We start from the raw sequence: 19,362 nt of genomic DNA on the forward strand, positions 1-19,362 counted from the left end.
TAAACCTTCCCACCAAACACACACAAATTAAAAATGGGAGTTCATAACCCACTTGAATCAAATGTATGAAATATGATATGTCAAGAGCTTTGTAATGTTTTGAACATCCAATAAAAAAAAAAAAAGAAAAAAAAGAGAAAAAGAAGAGAAAAACTGGGCCTGTTAGCCAGGAAGCAGCCGCAAAGTAGGGAGGAAGTAAATGGAAGTGGGTTGGGTCATCAGATCCTCTCCAGCATCCCTTCCGGCTCTCACAGCTCTGCAGAGAGGAACCCCTCAAAGGTGCCCTGCCCCAATTGTGTAAGGAGAAGTATCCAGAAGAGGAAGATATTTTGAGACTTCTTGTAACTTTGTGACTTTCTCCTTTTGTTTTGTTATTTTTATTTCCTCTGTTTCCCTGTCTTAGCACCAGTGAGAACCCTTAACTTAGAAAAGCCTAAGAAAAACTCCTGCTCCTTCCTGGGACAGCGGCGTGGGAGGCCTCCTCCCAGTGCCTCTGAGCTGGGAGTCAGGGGCCCAGTGCAGCAGGATCTGGCCAGGTAGCCTGCAGGCCTGCTCCCCGCATATGGTGGCCTTGGGTCTGAGCTGTGATACAGAGGAGCAGAAAAGCTCTGGGTTCCCGTCAGACCTGGGCTCCACTCTGGGCATGGCCATTCCCTGGCCGCATGACCGCAGAGGCCTCTGGGAGAAGGAGCAGTGATGAGACCTGGCTCGTACTAGGTGCTCATGACCGGAAGCTGATGCTACCCTCTGGGCCTAGGTGCTCTACAGATTTTAAAGTTAATGTGCCTCATCCGCGCCCCACGCCAGCTCTATCAACACCATCTCCTCTTCTCCCTCCTGATGTGGGGCTGAGGGCAAGGGGTTGGCAAACACCCAGGGACCACGCTACCACCGCGGGACTTACGGAGGAAGTGACAGCAGTGAACTCACCCCACTGGTATGGCCACAGGTTTGACTGTATCGTGGGATGTCACCCACAGCGAGCTGCCAGGGACCCTGGCACTACCTGTCCTGCTATATCCCTCTGGCTTCAAGCTGAGGTGGCCCTGAGAAGAGAAGCTCCTGGGCCCTCCCTGATTTCTCCCGGGGCCAGGACCTCATCAGTAAGAAGGTGGACTCTAGAGTTGTCAGCGTTCAAATCTGGCTGAACCAGCTCTGTGACTTTGGACCCATTTCTTTCCCTCCCTGTGCCTCAGTTTCCTGATCAGTAAGATAGGGACACGGTGCCTCCTTTATGACACAGGGAACACGGGGCGATTGAGTCACCAGGTGAGGGCATGTGGACCGTGGCAGAGCCCACACGAGCCAACCACTGGATAGATGTGAGCTGCTGTTGATTGTTGTCACCGGGGACCCACAATCCCACCCGGTCTTTACCAGGGGAGCAGAGCCTCAGCGGTGGGGCAGGTGCCACCGTGGCCTGTGTCCTTTTACCCGACTGGCCTGCTGGAAAGGCCTCTCGTTCCCTGACCTTTCTTCCCACCCTCAGGATGCCTTCTCCAGGTTTGGACTGAAGCTATTTCCATTCTGCAGGGAGAGGGCTGAGGACCAGAGAGCCTCCCTCCCTTGGGAGCCATCTGGCAGTCCTCTGGGCAGGGGGACACTCTCCCAGGTGGACTTCACTTCTGGAGCCTGGGAGGTGGAGTGCAGAGGCCTTGACTTCAGCGAGGCTCATGACCTCCTCCCAGCCCAGCTGGCTCCTGCAGAGACCAGGAAGGGCTCCCCCACCCCTCCTCCCACCTGGCTGCCAGGAGGCCTCCAGTGGAGAAGTGAAAAATGAGCCCCTAAATGTATTATGACTTGTGAGACTGTCTTAATAATTAAGTTTTATTAAAACGAACACCAAGAAATTTCCTGACATGGCCTGCCTGGCAGAGCTCATCCAAAGGTGATGGATGAGAGGGTTCTGGAGGAAGAGGATGGGGGGGGGGAGTGGGGACAGGGAGGGGATGGGGGTGGGGGAGCAGGCTCAGCAGCCTGCACAGCCTGGGCTTGCACATGACCTGGCTATTCTCTGGCTCACAGCCTAGGCCAGGGAGCATCGCGGAGTGGCCTGCTGAGCTGGCTTCTAATCAGCACAGGGTCAGCACGGAAGGCCACTGTTAACCAGGGCAGCTCTCCCTAAGCCCCTGCTCCCTGAGCTGTAAAAGCGGAATCGGAAGATGATACTCCTAAAGAGACGTGGTCAGCCACCCCTGCTGAGAAAGTTGGCCAGTCTTCTGTGACACTGACCAAGAAATCCAGCTAACCGTGGTCTGTTCTGGAAAAGGCACTGGAACCAGGGATGGGGCTCCTTGGAGCAATTCCATTATCTGAGTTTTTCTACAATAGGCATTGGTTGCCTTTGTACAGAAAATGAGCCAAGGCTTGCCAGAGGGAGGATCCCCATGTCCTAAGACCAGCCCTGCTTTGGGGAGCCCACGGCTGTCTGGGGTGGGGTGGGCAGAGAGCCTTTGGGTTACAGGGGTTTTAATTGTGTGCCTGCTGGTGGTAAGCGCTATGACTGGCTATGACTATGAGGGCACAGAGAGGGCCCTCAGTGTCCTCAGCAAAGGGACTCCTGACCTAAGATTTGCTGGCACTTGGACTGTTTTGTAGAAGAAAGGAGGAAGTGGGGGAGGGGGAGCCACTGGAAAGCCCAGAAGCATAAATCAGCACTGGAGACTCACAGGCTCCCAGGGAATGCTGGGGAGGCAGCTCTGGGACTGGGTCTGCCGATTCCACAGGAGGATGTTGGATTCTTCCCTCCGCTTGGCTGATAACTCTGCTCTCAATCAATAGCTCTGAATAATGGCATTCTGAACCTCCCCTGAAAGTGCGGCCTTGAACCTCTGCTATCCCCATCTCTCATTAAGAAAGAAAAAAAGAAAATTCTCTGTTGAAGAAATTGGTTTTTTTTTTTTTTTTTTTTTTGTGGAGGGTTGACTGAAGGGCATCCATTCCCCCAGGAGTCTACATTTTATCCTTGAATTGAGTCTGAAATCTTGTGCCCAAGGAAAGGGAGATCCATGGAACAGAGTGGAAAGGCCAGAAATAGATCTTGGCAAAATGGGAGTCAGTGTCAGGTAAAGGTGGCTTTGCAATGCAGAGAGGAAGGGAGGCTCCTCCGGGGGTGCCCCTGCCCAGAGAGTGGGCTAGCCATCTGGAGCCAGCAGAACCTGATCCCATCACACACCCAACAGGGACTGAGCAAACACATGCACATTAACAAACAGACAAAACACCCCCAAAGAACTACAAAATATAGGCAGAAGATATCTTTACCATATTGGATTAGGGGAAAATCTTCTAAAAAGTCCTAAAACACAAGGTTGACAAAGATGATTGCAAAACCAAAAAATTTCTGAATACAGAGAATAACTTGCATGAAATCAAAAGAAACATGATAGGGGAAGGGGGAGAGAATCTCCATGGGAGAGACCACGGAAGGGCTGGAACATGGGATTGGGTACGGGATGGAGTGAATGACGGTTGGAATTTTTTATTTTGGAAAATGCTGGGCATGGGGGTGTGGTCCCAGCTACTCAGCTTGGGTGACACTGCAGAACCCTATCAAATACATAGATGTGGCACTATAGTGGGGACAATAGAATTAGAGGACATCCGCTTAGAGGGGATGAGAAAGGTGGTGTGCCTGGGAGTCAGAGAGAAAGCTCTTGGTGACAGGCCAGACAAGAGATGAGGGGCGCTCTGGCTGGGCTGGAGGTGGGATAATCAGCAGCGGGTGGAACTGTGAGCTGTCTGGAAGCAGACATCTACGGGACGGTGTAGAGATACACTGGGCAAACCAGACTCAGGAAGACAGAGCTCCAAGGAGGATTCCCAGGGTGCTCCTGTTGGAGCCTTGGGAAGCAATCAGGTCACAAGCCTCATGAATAGACCAGTACCCTTGTTAATGAAGTCCAGGGACTGCCTTTCCCTGTGTGAGGACACCCTGAGAAGGCTTTATCTGCTCACCAGAAAGCAGACCCTCACCCATCAGCACATCTGTGGGGCCTCGGCCTTGGACCTCCAGCCTTCAGAGCTGTGGGAAGCTGAGAGGAAGAGCCATGACCCCACACAGGGGATGACTTGGAGGAGGGATTTGAGTGTGTATTTTGGGAGGAACATGAACATGCGGCTAAGGAATCTTATTAAGTGGAACAGCGCGGCAGAGTATGAGACCAGGAGGAATCTCTGTGTAGAAGGGGGCAGGATGCAAGACACACTCATCTTGCGGGTCACCTCCAGGAGTGGGTCAAGGTCTTCACCTTTGCCTTCTATGCTGGTTGAATTTCTTTTCTATGTTTTCTATGTAACCTTACTTTTTTTTTTTTAATAATAAAAAACTATTAATGTGATGCCCTAAAGGGCATCTCTTGAGCACGAAAAATATTGAACAAAGGTTTCTCTGGTTTCCAAAATTAATATTCAATTTATTAAAGTTACAAAATCACACAGACCCCAGTACTTCCATAAGCTTTGAAATTCAGCTTACCAATCTTATTATTTATTTATAAGTCTAGCAAATTTTAACAATCCCTTTTAAGAGGACCTTTGAGAAATGTCTCGACTCATTTACAAATGTGTTTAATTAAATGGCTCTAAACATTGTAAACTGCATTTATTGACTTAATATATTTGAATACCTTTTTAAGTACTTCAATTGTCTAAAACTCCTTCTCAAATATTTAAATAATTATTATGCATCTAATTCATTAAACTTATATCCAGCAAAGCTTAAATTCTTTCACAGGTCATGATACTTAAATGTAGTAAGATTTCAACTTAGAATCTGATGGTGGAATCAATTGCTCAATTAAACATTTTCCATTAGAATGGAAAAGTTATTATATAACTCTAAAACACCACATTTTCAAAGCACAAAGATCTTCAAGGAAAAGGTAGTATTTTGTTCTTTATCATATACTTGATTGTGAAGGATGCTCACCTCCAGTCCAGCCATGGGTAGACCTCACTCTGCACCCTGCTACCACCCTGCCTTCCCCTCTGCCTCTGTCCTCCACCCAGCTGAGGCCCAACCTCCACCTGCATTGGCTGTGGTTCTCTCAGGTTCTTAAGTGTCTACAGGCAGCTGTCTTTTCTCTCCTAAAGATTTGATAGTTTCCTCTCAACTTGGATGCTTCCCATCAGCAATTTAAAAACAAAAACAAGTCAGATGTGGATGCACACCTGTAATTCCAGCAGCTCAGGAGGCTGAGGCAGGAGGATTGTAAGTCCAAAGCCAACCTCAGCAACTTAGTGAGGCCCTAAGCAAAACCCTCAGTGAGACCCTGTCTCCAAATAAAATATACAAAGGGGCTGGTGATGTGGCTCAGTGGTTAAGCGCCCTGGTTTCAACCCCCAGTACCAAAAAATAAAAACAATAACAAGAGGGTAAAGCCTTTGACTCCCTTGGCGAGGAGTCACCTTCCTGGTTCAGCAGCTGCTATAAGGACTGGTCTCTACCATGAGTCCTGGTTCCTCTCCTGCATCCGTCCCTTGGCACGTTCCAGCTAGGCTCTCCCCATCATTCCACTAAAACCTCTCCCAGTTATGGATGACAGTCACGGTGCCACATCCAGGAGCCATTTTTCAATCTTGATCTTACTCAACTCCTCGTAACCTTGACTTAAGACTTGGTGGAAGCCGGCACTCCTCACCTTCCAGTAGAGCCCTGCAAGCGAGCTTCTCTCTTCTTCCCTGGGCCCTCCCCTGCTGCAGAGGGACACCTGTCCCCTCCCCCATCATACACGGTAAATCTGGCCCCGCTGTGCTGGTGTTAGGGCTGGAGCAGGTGAGTGGATCAGTGCCCGGGTAAATGAAGCCCCAGAGACTGCCACGCTCCTCCCACCACGTGGGTTCGCCCTGAGAAAGCTTCCTCTGTGAACCAGAAGGCAGACCCCACCATCACCTCATCTGCGGGACCCTGGCCTTGGCCCTGCAGCCTCAGAGCCGTGGGAAGCTCCTCTGCTGGTACAGCCGCAGCCCAGGAGTCCTGGGGGTCCAGGCGGCCGTCCCTGCCATTGACAAAGTGTCTTCAGGGTCCCACCCAGCCCAGGAGTCCTCAGCCTCCATCTCCCAGGCCATCCACCTTGTTTTGATTTCAATCATTTCTGCAAACCACTCCCAGGTTCATATCTTCCCTCTCCACCTCCCCTCTGAGCCCTGAGCCCTGGGCTGACATCTGTCTGCCTTCAGATGGATATAATCTTGCCCCTCTCCCCTGCCAACCAAGTCGTCCTGTGGGATCCCCTCCCAGCAAGACATATTGGGTCTTGTTCTTTCTCTCTTTTCTTTTTTTTTTTGTACTGGGATTGAACCCAGACGTACTCTACCACTGAACTACATCCCCAGCCCTTTTTATTTTTTACTTTGAGACAAGGTCTCACTAAGTTGCTTAGGGCCTTGCTAAGTTGCGAGGCTGGCTTTGAACTTGCGATCCTCCTGCCTCAGCCTCCTGAGTTGTTGGATTACAGACGTGCGCCACTGCGCCTGACTGGTGTTGTTCTTGATGCTGCCTTTCCTCTCTCTCCTCTGCACACCTCACCGGTCACCACGTCCCGTCCGACTTAACTCATAAACACTCTGCGACCTCCCTACCTGTGTTTAGGGCCAGTCCCCACTCCTGTGACTACTTTAGTGGAACGCTGCAATAATCTGCTCAGTGGTCTCCCAGTGACCCTCCCACACCTCACTTGTCCTCCAAACACAGACCACAAGAGGGAGGCTGACCACCCCTTCCAACCCTTTTAAGAGCCCTTAAGGGTCACACATGACGTTGAAGATGAGCTCCAGACTCTAACCCGACCCTTCTCACCTCCCCTCCCTAACTCTCCTGCATCTGCCTCCTGTTCCCGTGGTCCAGACGCTGATCTCCTGTCACCTACCAGAAAAGACTGCCTCCTGTCCCCCTGGAACCTCGTACACACCCTAGAATATTCCCTGAGCCCTATTAATCCAACTCGGAAATCCTGACTTGTCTTTCAGATACAAAATCAGAAAGTCTTTCTGCCATCCTGAGCTAGGTGAAATCAGAGTGCTATCTCCATTTCTGGCGTGTGTGTGTGTGTGTTGTTGTTGTTGTTTTTGCACCAAAATCTGTTTCCCCAGTGAACTACAAGCTCCTTGAAGTCAGGGATCATGTATTTCTTGTTATTGTGGTATCCCTAGAACCTAACACAGTGCTTGGTACACCGTGTTTGGTCCACAGTGCTTGGTCCACAGTGCTTGGTGTTCAGTAAATAGTTGCTGAGTGGCAATGCTGGAGGCCAGTGCCCCTCACATCCCTCAGAGCTTCTGGATGAAGAAATTTCTCTGTGGAATAAATGTGGGAAAGTCCCATTTCCTCCGAAGAACTAATGTGCAAGATGGAGGCAGAGAAAGAGGGTAGAGAAGAACTTCTGGGGGTACTTTGTAGCCTTAAGTCAGAAACTGGCTGCTTTAAAAAAAACAAAACAGGAATTTACAGAATTCTGTGCATATGCTAATGAGGACTAATGGAGGTGTCCTTGGGTCTGCCGTGAGGCTGCTGAGCTTCCAGCTACACTAGGAGCTGTCGCACATCAGCTGGGCGTGCTGTGGCTGGCTGCTCCTCAGTTCAGAGCCTCGCAGGTTCCCGTGCCCTTGTCTCACAAGGTCACCCATGTGGAAACTGAGAGACTTCAGGACAGGTCCCCGGAGGGTAGAGCACCCAGGAGACCCTGCTGGGGGCTGAGGGAACCCAAGTGCACAGCCCTGAGGCTGCATCCCGGCCATCTGCCTCCCCCATGCCAGCAGGACAGACAGAAAGACACCATGTGCAGAGTGGGCAGCTCCAGACCACGGCAGAGCATGACACACCTTTCAGGTCCCCGAATGAGGTCCTGTGGGGAGGTGGGCACTGGTGAAGGCTCTGCCAGTGCCTCTTAAGGTCTCTCACCCTCTGGGGCTGCCTGTCCTCATGTCCTGTGTCAAAGAAACCCTGAGCGACATGAGGAGTGGTTAAGAGCACGCAGGGGCTTCGTGTGCAGGGCAGAGCTGAGTCTGACCGGTCTGTGGTTTCCCAGCTCTCTGAGTAATCCCCCCACCTTGAGCCTAGGTTCTGCATTTGAAATAGCAGGATAGTGATTCCAGGAGGGCACCATCTTGAGGGCTTGAGATGATTAACATTCCACTCTCAGCTCAATGCTTCCCTTATTGTACTTTTGTAGCAAGGTTTGAAATCAGTAAGTGTGAAATGGATTTTGTCCACTTTTGTTCTCTGTCAAGAGTATTTGGACTATTTGGACACTTAGTCCATTTTCTGTCGCTATAGCAGAATACCTGAGTCTGGGTAATTCATAAAGACAAGAGGTTTGTTTTGATTCACAGTTCTGGAGGTCCAAGGGCTTGGTGCTGGCATCTGCTCAGTTTCTGGTGGGACCTCACAATGAGGCCCCACCAGAGGAAGAGCAAGAGGTACATCCAGAAGAGCAAGTTGGCAAAAGTGTAAGGAGAGGTGCCACGCTCACTTTGGAACAACCCCATGACTTTTTTTTTTTTTTTTTTTTTTTTTAAGCAGAAGTGGGAAAGCTGCTGCTGGAATTTGTAGGGATTACACAGGACTCTGGTGCGGTCCACATCTTTCCAATGGAAACTACATTAATCCCTTTGTGGGATTACGGCAACTCCCATAACCTAATTACCTCTTAAAAACTCCTCCACTTCTCCACACTGTGACCATGTCTCCATCACCTGAATTCTGGGGGACAAACCACATTCAAACCATACCAGGGTCCTGGTAACTCCTACAAATTCCAGCAGCAGTTTTTCCACTTGTACTTAACAAAAAAAAAAAAAAAAAAAAAAAAAGCTTTGGGTCATGATGAGGGTGAGGATTGCATTAATTCTCTAAATCACTTGGCAGTGAGACTAACTGGGCGGGGTCTTGGGAGTTTGATATTGGGTGTATTGAATCTGTCAATCACTTTATGTGTGTAAATCAATTTGTAAATCACTCTATGATGTTAGTAAGTATTGCCATCTTACCCACCATCTTCCAGTAACCAACAGGAGGGTCTGCATTTATCAAGGCTGCAGTTTGTTTCCTTTTCTTTCCTTTTGTGTTGTGGGTACTGAACCAGGGCCTTGTGCAGCTCGGGCAGTGCTCTTCCACTGAGCTGCTTCTTCAGGCCCTGGGTCTTCAACTACTTTCAACAAGATTTATCATTTTTAGAGCTTTAGTTTTGTTTTTCTGTTAAAATCATTTTATTCTTTTGATGTTATTTTATTAATTCATTTTTGAATTTCATTTTGGGATTATTTGTCGCTAACATATGAATACAACAATGTTTGCATATTAACTGTGTATCCTGTAACCTTACTACTTATGAAAGTCCTAGAAATGGATTCTCTGGGAGTGTCTATAAGCCAGTTTGAATAGGGTTAGTGTCCTCCAGGCAGCTGTTAGGGGCTCCGCTCCTAGGGTTGAGAGGCACTTTGGATCTTTAGGAGATGGAACCTAGTCTTGGGGGCTTCAGGAAGTAGGCCCTTAGGTCTTGGGGCCGTAGCTGCAAGGGGGATTGTGGGTCCCAGCTCCTTCCTCTATTCCTGGCTCAAGGCATGACTATCTACCCCAACAGGTGCTCCTGACGTCACCAGCTGCTGCTCTCCCTACAAATGAGCCCATGCAGACACCATGCCCCGAATCTCCAAGAGTGTGAGCTAAATGAAACTTTCCTAGATTAGTTGCTTCAGAGATTTCATTGTAGTAGCATAAAGCTGACTAACATAAGATATTCTCATTTGCAAATAGAAATAAGTCTTCAGTTTTCTTTTCATGTAATGACTTTGTATAGTTTTAGTATTGGGGTAATACTGGACTCATAAAATGACTTGGGAAGATGTTCTATTTTTAGAAGAGTTTGTGAAGAATTGGTGTTAATTTCTCTTTAAACATTTTTTACGAATTTACTAGTAAAGCCATCTTGTTTGTGTGTGTGTGTGTGTGCAAAGTTTTTAAATTACTAAATAAATCTCTTTTTAAACATCTATTTAGATTTTCTATTGCTCATAAGTCTTTATATTTGTGTCTCCAGTTTCGTTCATCTTAAAATGTTGTCTATTTATCACTTCAATTTTGTTATTTTTGTTTTTTATATTTTGGGCTTCTATTGTTAGGTGCATATGTTTTTATAATGGCCATATTTTCCTGATATTTTGACACTTTCATTATTATAAAATGTCCCCTTGAAGATATCTTATCATATAACATTTTTGCTTTAAAGTATATTGTGTGTGATATTAGTATGGTTACCCCAGCTTTCTTTTTTTTTTTAAAGAACAACAAAAAATTATTTTGCCTTCGTTGAAGTGTGTAGTGAAGGAAAATATGATAGAAGCATCAAAAGAATATACAGATAGATTATCTATCAAAACAACCAGGTCCTTATGCTTTCCACAGAAGTCTGTTGCACAGATTTCAGAATTATATTGCTTCAAGAGTTCTAAATATATAAAGCATTCACAATTCTGAAACATTTCCAAATGCCTACTCGGTTTTTCTTAGAAGTTACAGGCAAGATTTCTTGATTTTACCAGGTGAAGGTTTGCACTGTCCACAATGGTCATCAGGAACTTTTCTAAACTTCTAACTGAAGTCCTTGTTCTTCATCTACGTAACGTGAATCTTATAGGATTTGTGGATCGATGCCTGCGTCTGTGAGTCCGCTTCTCTGACTTGTAGGTGAGGTTCTCTAATAAGACCTTGGGTCAAAGTTGCCCCTCGGCCTCTGTGTCAGGGTTGGGTAAGGGCCTCTGTTCTTTGTTAGACTTGTCCTCCTCTGGATCATGCCCTGCCCTGGTGTGAAGATGGTCTTTCCTCTTCAGGACTGGAGTTTAATACTCACTGTGAGGTATTAAGAGGTGGAACTTAATCAACTTTGATGTTTAGAGAGCACCTTGGGAGGTAGCTAGGTTTAGACAAGGTCATCAGGGTGGACTCCATGACTGAGTCGGGTGGCTTATATGAAGAGAGAGACCAGAGGACACATGCAGGCAGACCCGAGTGCTCCTGGTCTCTTCCCCGCCCTGTGCTGCCTCAGGATTCTGCTAGCAGAAGGTCTTCTCCAGCCGTGGGCCTCCACCTAGGACCTCCAAAACCTACAGCCTATTTTTATTTTATTTTATTTTATTTTATTTTATTTTATTTTATTTTATTTTATTTTTTAAAGGGAGGGAGGGAGGGGGAGAGAGAGAGAGAGAGAGAGAGAGAGAGAGAGAGAGAGAGAGAGAGAATTTTTTTAATATTTATTTTTTAGTTCTCGGCAGACACAACATCTTTGTTGGTATGTGGTGCTAAGAACCCGGGCCGCACGCCTGCCAGGCGAGCGCGCTACCGCTTGAGCCACATCCCCAGCCCCATTCAGCCTATTTTTAAGAGGCTGACTTTTAAGCCTCTTTGTAATTTTCTCAGTCAGGTATAACAGGAAACAGATGAATACTCTCAAGTCACTTGGAAGCAGCTCCTCATGTATTTATAAAAATTTAATTTGTAATTCCACCCAGTCCCTGGGCCAACCCTGGAAACGCAGGCTCTTTTTCCAGGACTTTAAAGAAATTTGGGTGTGGGGAGCAAAAATTGACTTGCCGAAGGTGTAAAGGTTTTCCTCTTTTCACTAAGCAGGAACTATTCTTCTAGAAATAGGGTTTGCTTTCCTGTGAGTGGAGTGAATTCTGGACCTTCCTGGGTTGTTCAATTGTCACCCTTCCCTTTGCTTCTCGGGAAATCAAAGCTTCTTCATGACACTTTTTTTTTTTTTATCAAGTTTGGGTTTTGCCAGCTTCCCCATCCTGGGCTGCGTAACAAGAGACGTTTCTCACTTAGTCCCACTTTCTGTGGGTCGGGAGCCTGGTCAGGTGTTGGCTGTTCCGCCTGGTGGGTTTGAGGTGGGGAAATCTGGTCCCAGGCTTCCTGGGAGTGGGGACAGAATTCTTTTCTGTGGCATGGACACAGGGTCTCTGCCAGTCTCTTGCCAGCCCTCACACCCAGGGGCTGCCCAGCTCCTTGCCCTGTGGGATCCCTCCTTAGGGTTGTTGTATTTGTCAAGTGGGCAGGGTCAGCCTCTGGCAGGGCATCTGCATAACAGAGCTACTACAGTGTGATGCAACCACCGGGTGGCACCCTCTCACCCCGACCACATTCTGTCACTTAGAAGCAAGTCCTTGTCCCCCCTGCCTTCAAGTATTAGGTGTCATAGATAGCCCTGGTTACTGGCAGGCAGCGGCCACTGGGGGTTAAACCATCATCTGTCCACTCGCTACCCAGAGTGCTCTTGGAGCCAGCTGGCCCTCCATACGGCGGTCCAGGGCCAGGAACACGGCCCCCTCCCTCCTATGCCTGCAGCACTGTCTGGGTGGCTGTCCCCCCCCCCACTTCCCCCACACTTTGGCACTAATCAGCACATTGAAAGAAGTGACAAAGGACATTACGTTAAAATAGAGGCCACTTCCCCTAATACACTAACTTTGTTTAAAGCTAAATTGGGAAAGTAAGTGAAGGGTGATACCCTCTTAATGGCCGAGGAGCGTGAATTCATTTCGAGAGCAAATCCTTCTTCAGAAAAGACCATTCCTTGGAACCACCATTTGACCCAGCTATTCCCCTTCTCGGTCTATTCCCTAAAGACCTAAAAAGAGCATGCTACAGGGACACTGCTACATCGATGTTCATAGCAGCACAATTCACAATAGCAAGACTATGGAACCAACCTAGATGCCCTTCAATAGATGAATGGATAAAAAAAAATGTGGCATCTATACACAATGGAGTATTACTCTGCATTAAAAAATGACAAAATCATAGAATTTGGAGGGAAATGGATGGCATTAGAGCAGATTATGCTAAGTGAAGCCAGCCAATCCCTAAAAAACAAATGCCAAATGTCTTCTTTGATATAAGGAGAGTAACTAAGAACAGAGTAGGGATGAAGAACATGAGAAGAAGATTAACATTAAACAGGGATGAGAGGTGGGAGGGAAAGCGAGAGGGAAGGGAAATTGCATGGAAATGGAAGGAGACCCTCAGGGTTATACAAAATTACATACAAGAGGAAGTGAGGGGAAAGGGAAAAATAATACAAGGGGGAGAAATGAATTACAGTAGTGGGGGTAGAGAGAGAAGAGGGGAGGGGAGGGGAGGGGAGGGGGGATAGTAGAGGATAGGAAAGGCAGCAGAATACAACAGACACTAGTATGGCAATATGTAAATCAATGGAAGTGTAACTGATGTGATTCTGCAATCTGTATACGGGGTAAAAATGGGAGTTCATAACCCACTTGAATCAAAATGTGAAATATGATATGTCAAGAACTATGTAATGTTTTGAACAACCAACAATAAAAAAAAAAAAAAAAGAAAAAGAAAAGACCATTCCTGAAGTTCTTTCAAACTGTCAGTTTGGAGGGTGAAGGCGAATGTGATTAGGAGACCAAATAACAAAGAATTTTGAGGCCGGCAGAAATCTTGACGGCTCGGATGTGAAATTTCAAGTGCCCCAGTGTGATGCGGTTTTGATGCCAAATATACTTAATCAGTAATAATCCTGTCTGGCAAGAAGGCTCCTAATTTGTTTTATGGCCTTTTTAGATTGGTCCCCTTTCATTTTCTGAAACATAATCCTGGTTCGGCGACTCTGTCTGCGGGTGTTCATGGTGGGTGCTGGGGCTGGCGGTGCCTGAGGAGCCAGGGGCCACCCCTTCATCTCAAATTGGCTCATTGGAATTCATGGTTTCCAGAAAATTCAATGCAATTTCATCAAGAAATTACTCAGATAAATAACTGGCAGGGAACCCACCCGCTCCTTGGTCAGGCCCAAAGCCCAAGGCCAGGGAAGGGAGGGGAGAAGAAATGGCAAAGGACACATCTGATAAAAAGAGTCATAAAGATTTCCTGAGAGGCAAAGGGGAGGGGTGACAATTGTACAGCCACAGATGTCAGCTAGGCCGGTGGAAAGAATGTGACGAGCCCATAAGTGAAACCTCCCTGGAGCAGGCCGGGCCTGATGTCCCCTCTGGAGCTGTCACGGGCCTTTGGCGTGGTTTGCAGGGCCACTCCTCATTACGGGGAGACTTAGATGGGCAGCCGGAGCCTTCCGTTGCCACTCTAGCACCAGGGCTTCGTGTTGGACTCTGCTGCACACACTCCAGCTGTTGAGGGCTCACCTTGACCTTGGCCTTGCCGGTCAGGATCCTCTGAGCCACAGCTGTCAGCACCTGACGCTCAGAATGACTCAGACCAGCACCCTCGGAGAAATCCAGTCACCACGTGGTCTGCCCCTGACCCACATTCAGAGCCTGAATCTGTGCTGCTCTCATCACAGGTGTTTCCAGCCAGGTGTCCTAGATCTTTGCATGGGAAGCAGGACTGGGGTGAGGCAGAGCCACAGGTATCTGTTGGCCTGGCATGATGGGAAGGTCTTGTAGACTGTGATGACCTCTCGTGACCACAGCTCCCAGGACAGACAGCATCTGCTCAGTGCTCCTAGGGAAGCAGACGCAGCCATCCAGGTATAACCCTGGTGACGTCCTTGTGGTCAGACACAGCAATCACAGGGACAGCAAAGCCTCCGTCCTTCTTCCCTCACCACCCTGTGCCTGGGTTACACCACGGGGAGGAGACTGGATTGATTCCATATAGAATGGCGTTGGCTGCATACCTTGGGACACACCTAATCCCAGAGACACGGGAGGCTAAGACAGGAGGATGGCGAGCTGGAGACCAGCTGGGTAACTTAGCAAGTTTCCAAAAAAAAAAAAAAAAAGGATTGGGGATGTGTCCAAGGAGAGAGCACCACTGGGTTCAGTCTCCAGTGCCACAAAGAAGGGGAAATAAACAGATAAATTCTCGCTCGACAAGTAGCTCGTATCAGCCAGGGAAGGAGAGGCCGGTTCACGTCTGGGGTGGGGGCTGGGTGCAGGTCGTGCCTGCCTTCAGATGTCACTGTGAGGTGGCCTTGATTCTCCATCCAGGTCAGGAAGCTTCTGTGGTGTTACAGCTGTGAATTGCTCGTGTCCACGGGAGCACGAGGCCTGGCTGGGGGGCCATCCTGACTGCTGGGCCTGCTCGTCTCCTCAGCAACAAGCTTCCTGACCATCACCAGCTTTCCCACCCATGCTCTGCACACGTCAGGCAAGGGGGACCACAGCCATGGTCAGGTGGGCCTGGGGACGCTCTGCCTGAGATTCACGAGAACGTTTTCAGTGACAGTTGGAAGCAACCTGCACAGCCAGGTCCCGCGGGCTCCACCCCACGGCCCATACCTCCCTCCAGGCCCCGCCTCCCAGCCCGGCCCAGGGAGGAATTGACCTAACAGGACTCTGGTGGGGACAAGCCACAGTCAGCCCACAGCACCAGGGGTCACAGAGGACATTTCTATAACTTGTCAGCCACACCAACTTTGAGTCCAAAGCGCTGGTTTTGATTAAAATTCAGTAATCCATGAGAATCAGTAGATGATGAGTGAACGAGCCAACAGCCACCTCCTGTCCCAGCCGTGGGCAGAGGGACACTGTGGAGACAAGAGGACCAAGGCGGAGACCATTTCTGAGGGAGCTTTCCACGGAGACGCTGTGATCGCCAACGGTGATGATGTGAACAGCACAAGGACATGTTGCTGCCATCACCCAGGTGAACCCAAATGCGGCCTCTATGCTGCCCAGCTCTGTGACGTCCCTGGACCGGTCCTTTGATCTCGCTGAGCCTGTGTCGCGGGGACCGTGATGCTCACTTCATGGAGAGCACATTGCAAGTGTCCTTTGAGGTGTGTGGCACGTAATGGGTAGGTGACAGGACATTCAAACCTGGTCACTTTAGACCAGTGTCATAAGTACATGAAAAATGTACCATCGGCTGCAGGGACGGAGGGGAAGGACAGGTCTTGACCGGGTCCCCACAGGGCCTGCTTGGTCGTTGGCTTGTGATGCCTTTTCCCGTGGGCTTTCTATCTCGCCCGTTCCTGGAAACTCATCAAAGAAATGGGTGCCTCCTTGGAACTGCTCCTTTGGAGGTGGCGCTCTTCGGGCTACTCACTCCATTTAAGAGTTGCCATGGCAACCCATCCATCCACGGGGTTTCTCCCAGGGAGCTGGCAGCCCGCCCTTGCCCTGTGCCTGGGGCCCCCATGGCAGGGCAGAGAGAAGGGTGCAGCCACGGGGTGAGCTGTGGCTAAGGCGGCTGGGCCTGGTGTTCAGTGGACGCAGGGGGAGCGTGGGTGGAGGCACCCTGGGTTGGGAATGGAGCTTCTGTCCTGAGTCCAAAAGTGTGAGAGGCTTGCGCTCCCAGGCAGGGGTGAGGGGAGAGTCCTGGGGACGGTGCCAGCCTGAGGGGGTTCCCTGTATCCATTTAGCAATATCGTCAGCCGGGCACTGTACTCACGCTGTCCCATGATGGTGACATGGACACAGTTCCTATCCTCTTGGCTCACAGGATGGGGGGGGGGTGCGGGTTCTGGGAACAAATGGTCCAAAGCCAGTGGGGCAGTTGCCACCACAAGGGGCCTGACTTGGGGCCACCCGGGAGGACTGCTCAGGGGACAGCCATCAAGCCTGTCACGCGGATGGGTGGGTAGGAGTCGTGCAGGAGAGGGAGGCTCGGGAATGACAGCTCCAGGTGCTGCGGTGGCAGGAGCGGTGGCCCGTCTCATGTGGGAGAGGAAGTGAGGACTTGGACTGGGAACTCCAGGCCATCTGTCTCTGTCAAGGTCTTGTTTGTAAGCAATAAACACCAAGCCCGGCTCATCTAAGGAGAAAGGGGATTGATTAGGTGACATTAGCTGGCCCACTGACTCCCTGAGAGACACGCCAGTCAACTCCAAGGCTCTGAGCCGGAAGAGCCATGAAATCGCACTGGAGCACTGGTCCTGCGCAGCTCCCTGGCCCACGGGTGGCCAGCACCGACGGGGCTGGCCTGGAACATCCCTGAGGCTGAATGCTGGATGCTGCTCCCAGAGGCCCCTGCACCCCCTTCACAAACATGGGTTCCGTGTGGTCCCCGAGTCTTCAAGCCCCGGGACGGAAGGGTCCAGCTGGCTGGGCTAGGTGTCACTGTTCACTGCAGCCACGAGGGAGGCTGAGGCAGAGTCTGGCTCTTGTGGCTTGATGGGAAGTGGCCCTGCCTCATAGCGTGTGGAGGGATAAGCAGCAGCAGTGAGCTGACAAGGACAGCGCCACTGGAAATGCCGGTCCATCAGCTCAGTCACCATGACCACCTCCACGGGGACTGTGGAGGGGGCAGTTCTGTCTGTCTGGAATACCAGAGCGTGGAGAAAGTGCAGGGAGAAGAGCAGGGCTGAGGGTGGGCAGGGGATGGTCAGGTTCCAACTGGAATCTCAAGGTCACGATTCAGAAGGAGCTCCATCGACCCCCAGGTGAAGAAAGCCAACCCAAGACCTTGAGGTCCAGCAAGAAAGGTGAAGCAGGAGGCATCACAATGCCAGAACTTAAATTGCACTTCAGAGCTACACTAACAAAATGGCAGGACATTGGCACCAAAACTGACATGGAGACCAATGGTAGAGAGTAGAGGATACAGAGACAAACCCACATAGATACAGTTATCTCCTACTAGACAAAGGAGCCATCAACATACACTGGAGAATGTTTGTAGCAGCTCAAACTCACAATAGCTAAGCTATGGAACTAACCTCGGTGCCTTTCAACATATGAATAGTTAAAGAAAATGTGGTACATATACACAGTGGAATATAATTCAACCATAAAGAAGAATGAAATTATGGCACTTGCCAGTAAATGGTTGGAACTAGAGGCGATCGTGTTAAGTGAAATAAGCCAATCCCCAAAAAACCAAAGGCCAAATGTACGATGCTGACTCACAATAGGCTCAGGGGAGGGAGGAGCAGAGATTCACAGGATTGGACAGGGGTGAATGGGGGGAAAGAGAGTAGAAGGAATCGGACACAACTTTCCTATGCTCATATATGAATGCAAAATCAGTGTAACTCCACATCCTGTTCAATCACAAGAATGGGAAGTTATACTCCATATATGTCTGATGTGTCCAAATACATTCTACTGTTATATATAACTGAAGACAACAAAACAAAACACTAAGACCTCCAATCCCTCTGGAACCAAGAGAACAGAGGGCTCTCCATTGACAGGTCTGTGCTCTAAATATCTGGGTCCCTCCACCGCCCCTGAGTCTCCTCCCTCCAGCGGTGATTTCTGTAATGAAGTGTCAGATCTTTAACCTGCGGCTGCAGTTCCACACTGACGTCCCCACCTAACATCTCCTGAATTCCTTCAGCTCTGGCCATGTGAACAAGGCGAAGCTCTCCCAATCCTGCTGGTTCGGGGGTCTTTGGTCTCTGAGGTAGAAAGCCCTGGGGGTGAGGGGGCACAAGGCAAAGCTCAGCACCTCCGCTGGACACGGGCTCTGCAGTGCAGGGTCCACGTGCTGGGAGGGATTCCTGGGTTCCTGTCTCTGAGGACAGGTTCTCGGTTCCCCACGACTGGACGCACCAAATCTCTCTAAGTTCCTCACTGTTAAGTGGGGCCACTGGAGGACACTGTATTTCCTTTTACCTAGAGTGTTGTCATTTAATGTTCTTATTTTTGATGTAATTCATCGTGTATTTAAATAGCGATGCTTTTCTTCTGACGGCTGACGCTGGACAATGCCATCTAAAGTTCCCTTTGTGCTTGTGGTCAGCAGGATAGTCACCACCCCAGTGTATCCCTGGCCTCGTCCTCAGCACCGAGAACACAGCAGGCCACACGGCCAGGGGAGCTGGGGCTGGGCATGAGGGAAGGCTGCTGCTCACACCGGATCATCCAGGTGGGTCCAGGGAGTCACGAGGGCCTCCCCGACACGGGGAGTGGGGTGGATAGGGAGGCCCAGAGCTCCGAAGAATGAGGAGAGTGGCCTCCAGCCAAGGAAGGAAGGCCCCTCTGGGAGAGGGAAGAGGCAAGGCTGCTTCCCCCTCAGAGCCTCTGAAGCGCTGGTTCTGGCCCAGCGAGACCCGCTGTGAGCTCTGACCTCCAGAACCCTAATGGGGCTGTGCTGATTTAAGCCATGAAGAGAGTCACAGTTTGTCACAGCTGCCAACAGAAAAGGGTCTCACCCTTACTGCCAGGGCTTCACTACAGGGCAAGGAACCCAGGGAAGGACACTTCAGGCCTCTCCTAGGACCAGGGATGGGACAGGTGGAGGGTCAGGAGCTCACCCAGAGCTGCGGACAGTCCTTAGTAGTGAGGTCAGAGTCCCAGGCACAGAGAACTCACAGTGGGACTCGCTTTCAGGGAATCCAGAGGGAGTGGGTGGGTGATCTTCTCAAGTGCCCAGGGCACATGGCGGAGTGTGCTGGCTTCATGTCCAGGGCTGGTGACCCCACGGGGCAGCATTAG

General features: G+C 49.8%; 1 protein-coding gene across 2 annotated transcripts in view; it reads right to left on the reverse strand.

The window, feature by feature from the left end:
- The window catches only part of KCNIP1 (potassium voltage-gated channel interacting protein 1), a gene marked incomplete at its 5' end in the record, with an annotated part of 307,261 nt that overhangs the window by 211,091 nt on the left and 76,808 nt on the right, over positions 1 to 19,362 (reverse strand). The gene's annotated exons all lie outside the window — the stretch shown is intronic.

The sequence above is a fragment of the Spermophilus citellus genome (genome assembly GCF_964194105.1).
Source record: "Spermophilus citellus genome assembly, chromosome: 1".
In the NCBI taxonomy this organism is placed as follows: Eukaryota; Metazoa; Chordata; class Mammalia; order Rodentia; family Sciuridae; genus Spermophilus; species Spermophilus citellus.